A 20386-nucleotide genomic window follows, 5' to 3' on the forward strand; every position below is an offset into this window, starting at 1 on the left:
AGATAATCTAGAGCTTCTCTCTATAGACTCTGGATCAGTAGTGACCGTCGGGTATAAAATCCACAACATGTTTATTCTCTGTTATTTTACATTGTGTCCAAAGGGCGTTGTCTGACCCTGTATACGGGGAGAGAGCTGGTATCTCTGCTATATACACAAAAAAATGAAATATTAACAGAAATGCAAAAAGGCAAAGTCAAGTCTATCAGGAATGTCACCAGAATAACCCGGAGGACGAGTCCAGCCAGAAAGACTAACGTAGACAAAGCGCCAGGTCCAGATGGTGCACCGCCCCGAGCACCAGGAGAGCTCAGACATGGAATAGACAAACCTGATGTCTAAGATTGAAGAATTCTGTAATAGCGCAAAGCAGTAAGTGTGACCTCTGTGGTGCGGCAGGGCAGCGGTCTAAGGGAAGGTCCTCTGCTACTATATGTAACACCGGGGAGGAAGAGCAGAAGGTTCTCCATCTATCAGGGCACTACAAGGCTTGGGATGCTTAATAAACCTCATTAGCTGTCAGCCGAGGAGAAGCCTGAATAAAGGTGGTCAAGACTCGGACAGGTTTCACAGCCTGGGGAAAGGAGAAGACACATCTCCTGAGGATACATCTCCTCCTGAAGACACATCGAGCCCCTGAGGACACAACTCCTCCTGAAGACACATCGAGCCCCTGAGGACACAACTCCCCCTGAGGAACATCACCCCTGAGGACACATCTTTCTTGGAAACAGTGGGAACCAGTTTGGTTAAACCTCGCATCATAGCAATAAGTCTTGTTGCAAAAGTCGTGCATGATGTTTAAGGGGTCTGCCCCTAGAGGGCAGCAGGCAGAGGTGGTGTTCTCCTATTTACAGCTTGGAAAACAGATTTGCATATTTTTCCCATAATCCCCCAGTGGAGTGAAAAAGGCTTGTAAGTCTCCATACGCCTGTGAAGGTCCATAAGGAGTCTTTTTATCCCCTGTCTAGTTAGTAGCTCAGACGAGCAGGGATTTATTTTTTTTTAATTTTGTGCCTGAATGTTTATTTTCCTATTTTTTTCTAAATAAACCAGTTTACAGCACATTTTGCTAATATTTTGTCCCTGTCTTGACTGTTTGAGTCCGCACCTCTGCTTCTACTGAGCTAACTTCCCCATATATATATATATATATATATATATATATATACACAATTTTACAAGGCGAGTGCACAGTTTAGCACACCCTATAGCAGGGGTTGTCAAGGGTTAACTCCACTGACAATGACCAGACAGCAGACAAGTGAGTGGGTGAGCAGTTATCTACAGAGAATGGCCTCAGGGTAGCGCTGCGCCTGGTCAGGGAAGGAGCAATCCACTTAATAAGTCATTGCCCCCTGACCTGATGTAGGGTCTCTTCATATAACTCATTGGCCCACTCGGCTTTCTTGTTCCCTGTCTGGCCAGTCTCGGTGGAGTTAACCCTTGCTGACGTTACCTCTACCTGCTTCCTCCAGGGCCCTGTCTGTATACAGCGACAGCAGGTAAGTGATTTATTGGTACAGGTATTCTGTCTTATATAAGGTATATAGGGGAAGGCAGCAGTCCTGTGCAAGGAAAGAAACTGATCTTATATAACATGTATTATGCACAGGACTGCTGGAGCCTAGACCCCCCTTCTTTCCTTACATAGGACTGCTGTAGCCAGGAGCCTAGACCCTCTTATCTCCTTACATAGGACTGCTGCAGTCTGCACCTCTTCATTCCTCACACAGCACTACTGCATCCCCTTCATTCCTCACATGTAAGTCCTCGTGCCCCCGGCCACAATTGTGGGTCTGCATTTAAGAGCCTGGAATTCTGCAGCAGGTCCTCCACCTTTCTGCAGGGGCGGCTTAGCTCAGTCCATAGATCGGCTGGGTCAGTGAAGACCGTGGCTGACACCCGGGAAACAATCTGAGTATTAGCCGTGCCATGGTCACCGATTCACAGACTGTGCACAATCATATGCAAGAAGCCTGAGGGATAAAGCGGGTGCAGTAGTCTTATATAAGAGACGAGGGGGTGCGTTATAGGGGGAGCCCAGCATGGCTATATTGGCAGATAGTGTACTATATACACACAGATGTAGGGGGGTCTTACAGGGTGTTACCCCCGTATCCTGGTACTTTATACACATAGGATCAGGGGGGTCTTACAGGGTGTTACCCCCATATTCTGGTACTTTATACACACAGGATCAGGGGGATCTTACAGGGTGTTACCCCCATATTCTGGTACTTTATACACACAGATGTAGGGGGGTCTTACAGGGTGTTACCCCCATATTCTGGTGCTTGATACACACAGATGTAGGGGGGTCTTACAGGGTGTTACCCCCATATTCTGGTACTTTATACACACAGATGTAGGGGGGTCTTACAGGGTGTTACCCCCATATTCTGGTGCTTGATACACACAGATGTAGGGGGGTCTTACAGGGTGTTACCCCCATATTCTGGTACTTTATACACACAGGATCAGGGGGGTCTTACAGGGTGTTACCCCCATATTCTGGTACTTTATACACACAGATGTAGGGGGGTCTTACAGGGTGTTACCCCCATATTCTGGTACTTTATACACACAGATGTAGGGGGGTCTTACAGGGTGTTACCCCCATATTCTGGTACTTTATACACACAGATGTAGGGGGGTCTTACAGGGTGTTACCCCCATATTCTGGTACTTTATACACACAGATGTAGGGGGGTCTTACAGGGTGTTACCCCCATATTCTGGTGACTGATACACACAGATGTAGGGGGGGTCTTACAGGGTGTTACCCCCATATTCTGGTACTTTATACACACAGGATCAGGGGGGTCTTACAGGGTGTTACCCCCATATTCTGGCGCTTTATACACACATATGTAGGGGGGTCTTACAGGGTGTTACCCCATATTCTGGTACTTTATACACACAGGATCAGGGGGGTCTTACAGGGTGTTACCCCCATATTCTGGTGCTTTATACACACATATGTAGGGGGGTCTTACAGGGTGTTACCCCCATATTCTGGTGATTGATACACACAGATGTAGGGGGGTCTTACAGGGTGTTACCCCCATATTCTGATACTTTATACACACAGGTGTAGGGGGGTCTTACAGGGTGTTACCCCCATATTCTGGTACTTTATACACACAGGTGTAGGGGGGTCTTACAGGGTGTTACCCCCATATTCTGGTACTTTATACACACAGATGTAGGGGGGTCTTACAGGGTGTTACCCCCATATTCTGGTACTTTATACACACAGATGTAGGGGGGTCTTACAGGGTGTTACCCCCATATTCTGGTACTTTATACACACAGGATCAGGGGAGTCTTACAGGGTGTTACCCCCATATTCTGGTACTTTATACACACAGATGTAGGGGGGTCTTACAGGGTGTTACCCCCATATTCTGGTACTTTATACACACAGATGTAGGGGGGTCTTACAGGGTGTTACCCCCATATTCTGGTACTTTATACACACAGGATCAGGGGGGTCTTACAGGGTGTTACCCCCATATTCTGGTGCTTTATACACACAGATGTAGGGGGGTCTTACAGGGTGTTACCCCCATATTCTGGTACTTTATACACACAGGATCAGGGGGGTCCTACAGGGTGTTACCCCCATATTCTGGTGCTTGATACACACAGATGTAGGGGGGTCTTACAGGGTGTTACCCCATATTCTGGTACTTTATACACACAGGATCAGGGGGGTCTTACAGGGTGTTACCCCCATATTCTGGTACTTTATACACACAGGATCAGGGGGGTCTTACAGGGTGTTACCCCCATATTCTGGTACTTTATACACACAGGTGTAGGGGGGTCTTACAGGGTGTTACCCCCATATTCTGGTACTTTATACACACAGATGTAGGGGGGTCTTACAGGGTGTTACCCCCATATTCTGGTACTTTATACACACAGATGTAGGGGGGTCTTACAGGGTGTTACCCCCATATTCTGGTACTTTATACACACAGGATCAGGGGGGTCTTACAGGGTGTTACCCCCATATTCTGATACTTTATACACACAGGATCAGGGGGGTCTTACAGGGTGTTACCCCCATATTCTGGTGCTTTATACACACAGATGTAGGGGGTCTTACAGGGTGTTACCCCCATATTCTGGTACTTTATACACACAGGATCAGGGGGGTCTTACAGGGTGTTACCCCCATATTCTGGTACTTTATACACACAGGATCAGGGGGGTCTTACAGGGTGTTACCCCCATATTCTGATACTTTATACACACAGATGTAGGGGGGTCTTACAGGGTGTTACCCCCATATTCTGGTGCTTGATACACACAGATGTAGGGGGGTCTTACAGGGTGTTACCCCCATATTCTGGTACTTTATACACACAGATGTAGGGGGGTCTTACAGGGTGTTACCCCCATATTCTGGTACTTTATACACACAGGATCAGGGGGGTCTTACAGGGTGTTACCCCCATATTCTGGTACTTTATACACACAGATGTAGGGGGGTCTTACAGGGTGTTACCCCCATATTCTGGTAATTTATACACACAGATGTAGGGGGGGTCTTACAGGGTGTTACCCCCATATTCTGGTACTTTATACACACAGGATCAGGGGGGTCTTACAGGGTGTTACCCCCATATTCTGGTACTTTATACACACAGATGTAGGGGGGTCTTACAGGGTGTTACCCCCATATTCTGGTACTTTATACACACAGATGTAGGGGGGTCTTACAGGGTGTTACCCCCATATTCTGGTACTTTATACACACAGATGTAGGGGGGTCTTACAGGGTGTTACCCCCATATTCTGGTACTTTATACACACAGGATCAGGGGGGTCTTACAGGGTGTTACCCCCATATTCTGGTACTTTATACACACAGGATCAGGGGGGTCTTACAGGGTGTTACCCCCATATTCTGGTACTTTATACACACAGATGTAGGGGGGTCTTACAGGGTGTTACCCCCATATTCTGGTACTTTATACACACAGATGTAGGGGGGTCTTACAGGGTGTTACCCCCATATTCTGGTACTTTATACACACAGATGTAGGGGGGTCTTACAGGGTGTTACCCCCATATTCTGGTGACTGATACACACAGATGTAGGGGGGGTCTTACAGGGTGTTACCCCCATATTCTGGTACTTTATACACACAGGATCAGGGGGGTCTTACAGGGTGTTACCCCCATATTCTGGCGCTTTATACACACATATGTAGGGGGGTCTTACAGGGTGTTACCCCATATTCTGGTACTTTATACACACAGGATCAGGGGGGTCTTACAGGGTGTTACCCCCATATTCTGGTGCTTTATACACACATATGTAGGGGGGTCTTACAGGGTGTTACCCCCATATTCTGGTGATTGATACACACAGATGTAGGGGGGTCTTACAGGGTGTTACCCCCATATTCTGATACTTTATACACACAGGTGTAGGGGGGTCTTACAGGGTGTTACCCCCATATTCTGGTACTTTATACACACAGGTGTAGGGGGGTCTTACAGGGTGTTACCCCCATATTCTGGTACTTTATACACACAGATGTAGGGGGGTCTTACAGGGTGTTACCCCCATATTCTGGTACTTTATACACACAGATGTAGGGGGGTCTTACAGGGTGTTACCCCCATATTCTGGTACTTTATACACACAGGATCAGGGGAGTCTTACAGGGTGTTACCCCCATATTCTGGTACTTTATACACACAGATGTAGGGGGGTCTTACAGGGTGTTACCCCCATATTCTGGTACTTTATACACACAGATGTAGGGGGGTCTTACAGGGTGTTACCCCCATATTCTGGTACTTTATACACACAGGATCAGGGGGGTCTTACAGGGTGTTACCCCCATATTCTGGTGCTTTATACACACAGATGTAGGGGGGTCTTACAGGGTGTTACCCCCATATTCTGGTACTTTATACACACAGGATCAGGGGGGTCCTACAGGGTGTTACCCCCATATTCTGGTGCTTGATACACACAGATGTAGGGGGGGTCTTACAGGGTGTTACCCCATATTCTGGTACTTTATACACACAGGATCAGGGGGGTCTTACAGGGTGTTACCCCCATATTCTGGTACTTTATACACACAGGATCAGGGGGGTCTTACAGGGTGTTACCCCCATATTCTGGTACTTTATACACACAGGTGTAGGGGGGTCTTACAGGGTGTTACCCCCATATTCTGGTACTTTATACACACAGATGTAGGGGGGTCTTACAGGGTGTTACCCCCATATTCTGGTACTTTATACACACAGATGTAGGGGGGTCTTACAGGGTGTTACCCCCATATTCTGGTGCTTGATACACACAGGTGTAGGGGGGTCTTACAGGGTGTTACCCCCATATTCTGGTACTTTATACACACAGGATCAGGGGGGTCTTACAGGGTGTTACCCCCATATTCTGATACTTTATACACACAGGATCAGGGGGGTCTTACAGGGTGTTACCCCCATATTCTGGTGCTTTATACACACAGATGTAGGGGGTCTTACAGGGTGTTACCCCCATATTCTGGTACTTTATACACACAGATGTAGGGGGGTCTTACAGGGTGTTACCCCCATATTCTGGTGCTTGATACACACAGGTGTAGGGGGGTCTTACAGGGTGTTACCCCCATATTCTGGTGCTTTATACACACAGATGTAGGGGGGTCTTACAGGGTGTTACCCCCATATTCTGGTACTTTATACACACAGGATCAGGGGGGTCTTACAGGGTGTTACCCCCATATTCTGGTACTTTATACACACAGGATCAGGGGGGTCTTACAGGGTGTTACCCCCATATTCTGATACTTTATACACACAGATGTAGGGGGGTCTTACAGGGTGTTACCCCCATATTCTGGTACTTTATACACACAGATGTAGGGGGGTCTTACAGGGTGTTACCCCCATATTCTGGTACTTTATACACACAGATGTAGGGGGGTCTTACAGGGTGTTACCCCCATATTCTGGTACTTTATACACACAGGATCAGGGGGGTCTTACAGCGGTGAGCCCCGTATTCAGAAGGCACAAGATACGATGCAGTATATTTTATTGTCAGGGTGTATAGTACAGATATGACATCACTCTTCGTCGCCGACATCCTCCGGTTGGACATTGGGGCTGTCGATGTGCTCGAACACTTCCACTTGACACATTGCGAGGATTCCATTACGTCCAGGAATTCTCACAGCGACAAATCGTCCGGGGTGACCGTTACAGCAAACAGCAATGGACGTGACAGAAACATCATCAACAACTCCGCACCTAGAGACAGGAGAATGGAAGGTTATTACAGAGCCCAGGCCAAACCTTCAGTCAGCAGAGGTGAGGGCACAGCCGGTGACCCCCTCCCCCCCCCACCTCGTCCCCAAAGGCCTCGCTGTCCATAGATAATCATGAGGGGACGTCCAGATAGAGCAATGAATTGCCTGTGGATTATTGTTGGGGATTCCTGTATATTCAGGGCTGATTGTAGCTTTTCTGCTGCCTGAGGCGAAAATTTAAATGGCTTCCATCCCCCTTACCCCAATCCCTGCTAACCCGGCACAGGTGGTGCGAGGACGTGATATCATCACCCGCACCGTGACGTCTATGCCTCGCTTTCGGTCTTCTATGACATTAGATGTCTGTAAGGGTGGGGATGAAAAAGTTCAGAAACTCTCTTATGAGGAGGGGGAGTCCTGTGAACAGAGGAGACGTGTCTGAAGCAGAGGGCTCTCCATTACAAGAACGGAGGATTCCCTGGGACTCTGTCACATTATTTGGCCATCCCGTCAGCCCCATGGAAAGGACTCTCAAGGTTTTTCTACTTTATTTTACAAACTGTTTTGCTTGTTTGTCCTTCTTTATAGATACAAGCACTGACCCCGGTGGGCATTGAATCATTCAGTTTAATGGTGATTTGTTCTTGCTCTCTGAATGACATTTTTGGGTCTGGCTATGAATATGTGAGTCGGGTTCCACCTAAACAGATCAGCTCGTAGCAGTGACATTGTGTATGTGGGGTGACTGCATTGTGGCGAGGTGCGATTTAGGTACAGCCCGCAGCCACTTCACATGCTAGGATGGCTGTACCTGACAAGGACCATCCTGTTACACTTACAGTTTTTTGTCACCATGGAGAGAGTCACCAACCAAGACCTCTGCTCCCAGCAGTTGTTCTTTATAGTCGTTCTTGGGGGTTATGACCACTGCTCCGACACGTATGTTGTTCTTCATCTCCAGTGTCCACCATGGCGCATACTCTTCCTTAGTTTGTGAGCAGGCGTCCTCATGATTCCCATCTATGGCGAGCTGAGGTCCCTGCTGTACATTGTGCTCCTCATGGGCGGAGCTCTGACTGACAACTCCAAACTTGGCATGGTTGCGAGCTATAAAGAAAAGCTTACAACTGTGAATGTACGACCTGTGAAAGCTTTGTATGTATGGGTGGGAGAGGAGGGAAAACTATCTGGGGTGTGGGAAAGGGGGTCTATAGAAAAATCCCATGGACATAGCAAGACCCAATTATTGACTGACCAGCAGAAATAATATATACAGTCCTATGAAAAAGTTAGTGCCCCCCTATTAATCCTTGTTAGCTGTAAATATTCTGGTGTTTGCCATGTCAGTCTGATCTATCTAATAACTGATGGACACAGTAATATTTCAGGATAGAAATGAGGTTTATTGTACTAACAGAGAATATACAATATGCATTACACCAAAATGTGACCGGTGCAGAAGTCTGGGCACCCCAACAGAACAGTGCCAGTAATATTTAGTAGCTCCTCCTCCTTTTGCCTCTAGTCACTTCCTGTTGCTGTTAATCAGTTCCTGGATCCTGGATGAAGGGATTTTGGACCATTCCTCTTTACAATTCGCGTTCAGTTCAGTTTGATGGTGGCCGAGCATGGACAGCCCGCTTCCAATCATCCCACAGATGTTCAATGATATTCAGGTCTGGGGACTGGGATGGCCATTCCAGAACATTGTAATTGTTCCTCTGCATGAATGCCTGAGGATTTGGAGCGGTGTTTTGGATCATTGTCTTGCTGAAATATCCATCCCTGGCGTAACTTCAACTTCGTCACTGATTGTTGAACATTATTCTCAAGAATCTGCTGATACTGAGTGGAATCCATGCGACCCTCAACTTTACCAAGATTCCCGATGCCGGCATTGGCCACACAGCCCCAAAGCATGATGGAACCTCCACCAAATTTTACAGTGGGTAGCATGTGTTTTTCTTGGAATGCTGTTTCTTTTTAGATGCCATGCATAACGCCTTTTTGTATGACCAAACAACTCAATCTTTGTTTCATCAGTCCACAGGACCTTCTTCCAAAATGAAGCTGGCTTCTCCAAATGTGCTTTTACCTCAGGCAGTGACTCTGTTTGTGGCGTACGTGCAGAAACGGCTTCTTTCTCATCACTCTCCCATACAGCTTCTATTTGTGCAAAGTGCGCTGTATAGTTGACCGATGCACAGTGACACCATCTGCAGCAAGATGATGCTGCAGCTCTTTGGAGGTGTCTGTGGATTGTCCTTGACTGTTCTCACCATTCTTCTTCTCTGCCTTTCTGATATTTTTCTTGGCCTGCCACTTCTGGGCTTAACAAGAACTGTCCCTGTGCTCTTCCATTTCCTTACTATGTTCCTCACAGTGGAAACTGACAGGTTAAATCTCTGAGACAACTTTTTGTATCCTTCCCCTGAACAACTATGTGGAACAATCTTTGTTTCCAGATCATTTGGGAGCGGGCTGTCCATGCTCGGCGACCATCAAACTGAACTGAACGCGAATTGTAGAGAGGAATGGTCCAAAATCCCTTCATCCAGGATCCAGGAACTGATTAAAAGCTACAGGAAGCGACTAGAGGCAAAGGGAGGAGCTACTAAATATTACTGGCACTTTTCTGTTGAGGTGCCCAGACTTTTGCACCGGTCAATTTTGGTTTAATGCAGATTGCACATTTTCTGTTAGTACAATAAACCTCATTTCAATCCTGAAATATTACTGTGTCCATCAGTTATTAGATATATCAAACTGAAATGGCTGCTGCAAACACCAAAATATTTAGAACTAAAAATGATTAAGATTAATAGGGGGGCACAAACTTTTTCATAGGACTGTATTACACCTAGACCACCAGGGATAACATTATTCACCCTAGATCTCCAGATATAATACCTATAGCACCAGTAATATTATTTAGACAATCTAGACCACCAGGGACAATATTTATTGCCTCCGGGCCACCAGGGATAGTGTTTATTTCACCTAAACAATATAGTTAGGATTATTAATGAATGACATGTGATTGTTGTATATGATGGGATATGTGGGGGAATCTATGTATAGCGCTCTCTATGGATATAACTGATAAATAAGCCATGACCCAACGACCTTTACCTCCAATGGGAACAGAACAGGATTCAGCCCAAGCAGTCGACAATCCCAGAACCAAAAGCAGAAGAAGCCCGAACATCCTGGACATCTAGATAGTCCTAGAATAAAGAAGCCTGTCAGTACATGTGTCCATGCCAGACGTGCAATACTGCCATGGGCTTCTGAAGGCTCCTGCACTGTACAAGGCAGACACACTGCCCCCTGCTGGCAGAAACTAGTAAAAGCAGTAATGTCTGGTGATATAACTAGTGATATTATATAGAAAGGTTCATTGTAGTAAGATAGGGGAGAGACCGCACAATACAGAGGGAAACTGCTGGAAATACAGGATTGGTCAGAATTTAAGGCTGATATAGAGCAAAGAGCTAAGAACATGGATATAATATCTATGTATTATGTATATACTGTCAGACAGGAGCTGATGTATAATGTGCGGCCAGGTCGTCATTGTGTAGGCTACGAGTGTCTGCACATTATTCTGACTGGCTGCTACATAAGAACTTGTCATCTCTTGTGCCACTAGATGTCACCGCAATCCTACTAATATTATAAATGAACATTTGTGTGTTTGGATGTTTGTTCCTCAATCACGCTGACACGGCCGAACGGATTACAGTCAAATTTGGCACATATCTAGAATGGCGCCCGGAACGAAATATAGGCACCTTACCATGCCCCGTTGGTTGCCGGTTTGAAGGCTGGGGTCGCGGGGGGCCAGGATGCAGGCCGGGGGGGCCTGTTGGAGGAGGAGGCCGGGGTCGCTGTAGGGTGGGGGCCGGGGTCACAGGATGGGGGGTGTTGGCAGGGAGTGACAAGGGTTTAGGCCGGGACGGGAGGCCCAGGGTCGAGAAAGGAGGCTGGGGTCCCTTTGCAGGGGGGCGCCGGGGTCACGCGTGGACAGAGAGGGGACACCGGTGTCTCGGCGGTGGAAAGCCGTGGCTACGCTGCAGGTCTCTCGCCCACAGGTAGAATGGGGCCGCGGACGAAGTCGCGGGTATTGCTAGTACAATATAATACAATATAATATATGGGGGTGACTGTATAATATAATACAATATAATATATGGGGGTGACTGTATAATATAATACAATATAATATATGGGGGTGACTGTATAATATAATACAGTATAATATATGGGGGTGACTGTATAATATAATACAATATAATATATGGGGGTGACTGTATAATATAATACAATATAATATATGGGGGTGACTGTATAATATAATACAGTATAATATATGGGGGTGAATATATAATATACAATATAATATATGGGGTGACTGTATAATATAATACAATATAATATATGGGGGTGACTGTATAATATAATACAATATAATATATGGGGGTGACTGTATAATATAATACAATATAATATATGGGGGTGACTGTATAATATACAATATAATATATGGGGGTGACTGTATAATATAATACAATATAATATATGGGGGTGACTGTATAATATAATACAATATAATATATGGGGTGACTGTATAATATAATACAATATAATATATGGGGGTGACTGTATAATATAATACAATATAATATATGGGGGTGACTGTATAATATACAATATAATATATGGGGTGACTGTATAATATAATACAATATAATATATGGGGGTGACTGTTTAATATAATACAGTATAATATATGGGGGTGAATGTATAATATACAATATAATATATGGGGTGACTGTATAATATACAATATAATATATGGGGGCGACTGTATAATATAATACAATATAATATATAGGGGAGACTGTATAATATAATACAATATAATATATGGGGGTGACTGTATAATATAATACAATATAATATATGGGAGTGACTGTATAATATAATACAATATAATATATGGGGGTGACTGTATAATATAATACAATATAATATATGGGGGTGACTGTGTAATATAATACAATATAATATATGGAGGTGACTGTATAATATACAATATAATATATGGGGGCGACTGTATAATATACAATATAATATATGGGGGCGACTGTATAATATAATACAATATAATATATGGGGGTGACTGTATAATATACAATATAATATATGGGGGCGACTGTATAATATACAATATAATATATAGGGGTGACTGTATAATATAATATAATACAATATAATATATAGGGGAGACTGTATAATATAATACAATATAATATATGGGGGTGACTGTATAATATAATACAATATAATATATGGGGGTGACTGTATCATATAATACAATATAATATATGGGGGTGACTGTGTAATATAATACAATATAATATATGGGGGTGACTGTATAATATAATACAATATAATATATGGGGGTGACTGTGTAATATAATACAATATAATATATGGGGGTGATTCTATAATATAATACAATATAATATATGGAGGTGACTGTATAATATACAATATAATATATGGGGGCGACTGTATAATATACAATATAATATATGGGGGCGACTGTATAATATAATACAATATAATATATGGGGGTGACTGTATAATATACAATATAATATATGGGGGCGACTGTATAATATACAATATAATATATGGGGGTGACTGTATAATATAATATAATACAATATAATATATAGGGGAGACTGTATAATATAATACAATATAATATATGGGGGTGACTGTATAATATAATACAATATAATATATGGGGGTGACTGTATCATATAATACAATAAAATATATGGGGGTGACTGTGTAATATAATACAATATAATATATGGGGGTGACTCTATAATATAATACAATATAATATATGGAGGTGACTGTATAATATAATATAATACAATATAATATATAGGGGAGACTGTATAATATAATACAATATAATATATGGGGGTGACTGTATAATATAATACAATATAATATATGGGAGTGACTGTATAATATAATACAATATAATATATGGGGGTGACTGTATAATATACAATATAATATATGGGGGCGACTGTATAATATAATATAATACAATATAATATATAGGGGAGACTGTATAATATAATACAATATAATATATGGGGGTGACTGTATAATATAATACAATATCATATATGGGGGTGACTGTATAATATAATACAATATAATATATGGGGGTGACTGTATAATATAATACAATATAATATATGGAGGTGACTGTATAATATAATACAATATAATATATGGGGGTGACTGTATTATATAATGCAATATAATATATGGGGGTGACTGTGTAATATAATACAATATAATATATGGGGGTGACTGTATAATATAATACAATATAATATATGGGGGTGACTGTATAATATAATACAATATAATATATGGGGGTGACTGTATAATATAATACAATATAATATATGGGGTGACTGTGTAATATAATATAATATATGGGGGTGACTGTATAATATAATACAATATAATATATGGAGGTGACTGTATAATATACAATATAATATATGGGGGCGACTGTACAATATAATATAATACAATATAATATATAGGGGAGACTGTATAATATAATACAATATAATATATGGGGGTGACTGTATAATATAATACAATATAATATATGGGGGTGACTGTATAATATAATACAATATAATATATGGGGGTGATTGTATGATATAATACAATATAATATATGGGGGTGACTGTATAATATAATACAATATAATATATGGGGGTGAATGTGTAATATAATACAATATAATATATGGGGGTGACTGTGTAATATAATACAATATAATAAATGGGAGTGACTGTATAATATAATACAATATAATATATGGGGTGACTGTGTAATATAATACAATATAATATATGGGGGTGACTGTGTAATATAATACAATATAATATATGGGGGTGACTGTGTAATATAATACAATATAATATATGGGGGTGACTGTATAATATAATACAATATAATATATGGGGGTGACTGTATAATATAATACAATATAATATATGGGGGTGACTGTATAATATAATACAATATAATATATGGGGGTGACTGTATAATATAATACAATATAATATATGGGGGTGACTGTATAATATAATACAATATAATATATGGGAGTGACTGTATAATATAATACAATATAATATATGGGGGTGACTGTATAATATAATACAATATAATATATGGGGGTGACTGTATAATATAATACAATATAATATATGGGGGTGACTGTATAATATAATACAATATAATATATGGGGGTGACTGTATAATATAATACAATATAATATATGGGGGTGACTGTATAATATAATACAATATATGGGGTCACTGTATCAATTCAATTACTAAAAAAAATAACTTTTTGATGATATTCTAATTTATTCAGCTGCAGTTGCTATATACTATAATTATATACCACATATACTTCACTGCATACTATTATATTACTTTGTATACTAATATATTATATACTGTTCTATTACGTTGCATATTACTATACATTATACATTATATATTCTATATCACACTGTATCTTATTATACATTATAAAATCTATTATTTTGTATACTGATACTATATCCTACATGTACCACACTGAATACTATTCTTCTATATACTATAATAATATACTACACTGCATACAATGAATCCATCTACTATAATAATATACTGTACTACAGTGCATACAATAAATCTATATACTATACTGTCTTACTAAATCATCTACCACATATTACTAAACTCCAGTTTTGTGTATTATCTAATGTATAGCCACATGGCACCACACAATCCTATACTGTACAGCCACATGACAGCCCACAATCTTACAATGTACAGCCACATGGCACCACACAATCCTATAATGTACAGCCACATGACAGCCCACAATCCTATAATGTACAGCCACATGACAGCCCACAATCCTATAATGTACATCCACATGACAGCCCACAATCCTATAATGTACATCCACATGATAGCCCACAATCCTATAATGTACAGTCACATGGCACCACACAATCCTATAATGTACAGCCAAATGACAGCCCACAATCCTATAATGTACAGCCACATGGCACCACACAATCCTATAATGTACAGCCACATGGCACCACACAATCCTATAATGTACAGCCACATGACAGCCCACAATCCTATTATGGACAGCCACATGACAGCCCACAATCCTATAATGTAAAGCCACATGGCATCACACAATCCTATAATTTACAGCCACATGACAGCCCACAATCCTATTATGGACAGCCACATGACAGCCCACAATCCTATTATGTACAGCCACATGGCACCACACAATCCTATAATGTACAGACACATGACAGCCCACAATCCTATAATGTACAGCCACATGACAGCCCACTATCTTATACTGTACAGCCACATGACAGCCCACAATCCTATAATGTACAGCCACATGACAGCTCACAATCCTATAATGTACAGCCACATGACACCAGACAATCCTATACTGTACAGCCACATGACAGCCCACAATGCTGTACTGTACAGCTACATGACAGCCCACAATCCTATAATGTACAGCCACATGGCACCACACAATCCTATACTGTACAGCCACATGACAGCCCACAATCTTTTAATGTACAGCCACATGACAGCCTTCAATCATATAATGTACAGCCACATGGCACCACACAATCCTATAATGTACAGCCACATGACAGCCCACAATCCTATAATGTACAGCCACATGACACCACACAATCCTATAATGTACAGCCACATGACAGCCCACAATCCTATAATGTACAGCCACATGACAGCTCACAATCCTATAATGTACAGCCACATGACACCACACAATCCTATAATGTACAGCCACATGACACCAGACAATCCTATACTGTACAGCCACATGACAGCCCACAATCCTATACTGTACAGCTACATGACAGCCCACAATCCTATAATGTACAGCCACATGACAGCCTACAATACTATAATGTACAGCCACATGGCACCACACAATCCTATACTGTACAGCCACATGACAGCCCACAATCTTTTAATGTACAGCCACATGACAGCCCACAATCCTATAATGTACAGCCACATGACACCACACAATCCTATAATGTACAGCCACATGACAGCCCACAATCCTATACTGTACAGCCACATGACAGCCCACAATCTTTTAATGTACAGCCACATGACAGCCTTCAATCATATAATGTACAGCCACATGGCACCACACAATCCTATAATGTACAGCCACATGACAGCCCACAATCCTATAATGTACAGCCACATGACAGCCCACAATCCTATAATGTACAGCCACATGACACCACACAATCCTATAATGTACAGCCACATGACAGCCCACAATCCTATAATGTACAGCCACATGACAGCCCACAATTCTATAATGTACAGCCACATGACAGCCCACAATTCTATAATGTACAGCCACATGGCACCACACAATCCTATAATTTACAGCCACATGACAGCCCACAATCCTATAATGTACAGCCACATGGCACCACACAATCCTATAATGTACAGCCACATGACACCACACAATCCTATAATGTACAGCCACATGACAGCCCACAATCCTATAATGTAAAGCCACATGGCACCACACAATCCTATAATTTACAGCCACATGACAGCCCACAATCCTATAATGTACAGCCACATGATAGCCCACAATCCTATAATGTACAGTCACATGGCACCACACAATCCTATAATGTACAGCCACATGACAGCCCACAATCCTATAATGTAAAGCCACATGGCACCACACAATCCTATAATTTACAGTCACATGACAGCCCACAATCCTATAATGTACAGCCACATGATAGCCCACAATCCTATAATGTACAGTCACATGGCACCACACAATCCTATAATGTACAGCCACATGACACCACACAATCCTATAATGTACAGCCACATGACAGCCCACAATCCTATAATGTAAAGCCACATGGCATCACACAATCCTATAATTTACAGCCACATGACAGCCTACAATCCTATAATGTACAGCCACATGACACCACACAATCCTATAATGTACAGCCACATGACAGCCCACAATCCTATAATGTAAAGCCACATGGCATCACACAATCCTATAATTTACAGCCACATGACAGCCTACAATCCTATAATGTACAGTCACATGGCACCACACAATCCTATAATTTACAGCCACATGACAGCCCACAATCCTATTATGGACAGCCACATGACAGCCCACAATCCTATTATGTACAGCCACATGACAGCCCACAATCCTATAATGTACAGCCACATGACAGCCCACAATTCTATAATGTACAGCCGCATGACAGCCCACAATCCTATAATGTACAGCCACATGGCACCACACAATCCTATAATGTACAGCCACATGACACCACACAATCCTATAATGTACAGCCACATGACAGCCCACAATCCTATAATGTAAAGCCACATGGCATCACACAATCCTATAATTTACAGCCACATGACAGCCCACAATCCTATAATGTACAGTCACATGACAGCCCACTATCTTATACTGTACAGCCACATGACAGCCCACAATCCTATAATGTACAGCCAAATGACACCACACAATCCTATAATGTACAGCCACATGACAGCCCACAATCCTATAATGTACAGCCACATGGCATCACACAATCCTATAATTTACAGCCACATGACAGCCTACAATCCTATAATGTACAGTCACATGGCACCACACAATCCTATAATTTACAGCCACATGACAGCCTACAATCCTATAATGTAAAGCCACATGGCATCACACAATCCTATAATTTACAGCCACATGACAGCCTACAATCCTATAATGTACAGTCACATGGCACCACACAATCCTATAATTTACAGCCACATGACAGCCCACAATCCTATTATGGACAGCCACATGACAGCCCACAATCCTATTATGTACAGCCACATGACAGCCCACAATCCTATAATGTACAGCCACATGACAGCCCACAATTCTATAATGTACAGCCACATGGCACCACACAATCCTATAATTTACAGCCACATGACAGCCCACAATCCTATAATGTACAGCCACATGATAGCCCACAATCCTATAATGTACAGCCAAATGACACCACACAATCCTATAATGTACAGCCACATGGCACCACACAATCCTATAATGTACAGCCACATGACACCACACAATCCTATAATGTACAGCCACATGACAGCCCACAATCCTATAATGTAAAGCCACATGGCACCACACAATCCTATAATTTACAGCCACATGGCACCACACAATCCTATAATGTACAGCCACATGACATACCACAATCCTATAATGTACAGCCAAATGACACCACACAATCCTATAATGTACAGCCACATGACAGCCCACAATCCTATAATGTAAAGCCACATGGCATCACACAATCCTATAATTTACAGCCACATGACAGCCTACAATCCTATAATGTACAGTCACATGGCACCACACAATCCTATAATTTACAGCCACATGACAGCCCACAATCCTATTATGGACAGCCACATGACAGCCCACAATCCTATAATGTACAGCCACATGACAGCCCACAATTCTATAATGTACAGCCACATGGCACCACACAATCCTATAATTTACAGCCACATGACAGCCCACAATCCTATAATGTACAGCCACATGGCACCACACAATCCTATAATGTACAGCCACATGACACCACACAATCCTATAATGTACAGCCACATGACAGCCCACAATCCTATAATGTAAAGCCACATGGCATCACACAATCCTATAATTTACAGCCACATGACAGCCCACAATCTTATAATGTACAGTCACATGACAGCCCACTATCTTATACTGTACAGCCACATGACAGCCCACAATTCTATAATGTACAGCCACATGGCACCACACAATCCTATAATTTACAGCCACATGACAGCCCACAATCCTATAATGTACAGCCACATGGCATCACACAATCCTATAATTTACAGCCACATGACAGCCCACAATCCTATAATGTACAGTCACATGACAGCCCACTATCTTATACTGTACAGCCACATGACAGCCCACAATCCTATAATGTAAAGCCACATGGCATCACACAATCCTATAATTTACAGCCACATGACAGCCCACAATCCTATTATGGACAGCCACATGACAGCCCACAATCCTATAATGTACAGCCACATGACAGCCCACAATCCTATAATGTACAACCACATGAAAGCCCACAATCCTATAATGTACAGCCACATGACAGCCCACAATCCTATAATGTACAGCCACATGACAGCTCACAATCCTATAATGTACAGCCACATGACACCAGACAATCCTATACTGTACAGCCACATGACAGCCCACAATATTTTAATGTACAGCCACATGACAGCCTTCAATCATATAATGTACAGCCACATGGCACCACACAATCCTATAATGTACAGCCACATGACACCACACAATCCTATAATGTACAGCCACATGGCACCACACAATCCTATAATGTACAGCCACATGACAGCCCACAATCCTATACTGTACAGCCACATGACAGCCCACAATCTTATAATGTACAGCCACATGACAGCCCACAATCCTATAATGTACAGCCACATGACAGCCCACAATCCTATAATGTACAGCCACATGGCATCACACAATCCTATAATTTACAGCCACATGACAGCCTACAATCCTATAATGTACAGTCACATGGCACTACACAATCCTATAATTTACAGCCACATGACAGCCTACAATCCTATAATGTAAAGCCACATGGCATCACACAATCCTATAATTTACAGCCACATGACAGCCTACAATCCTATAATGTACAGTCACATGGCACCACACAATCCTATAATTTACAGCCACATGACAGCCCACAATCCTATTATGGACAGCCACATGACATCCCACAATCCTATTATG

The sequence above is a fragment of the Leptodactylus fuscus genome, unplaced genomic scaffold (assembly GCF_031893055.1).
Source record: "Leptodactylus fuscus isolate aLepFus1 unplaced genomic scaffold, aLepFus1.hap2 HAP2_SCAFFOLD_185, whole genome shotgun sequence".
Lineage (NCBI taxonomy): Eukaryota > Metazoa > Chordata > Amphibia > Anura > Leptodactylidae > Leptodactylus > Leptodactylus fuscus.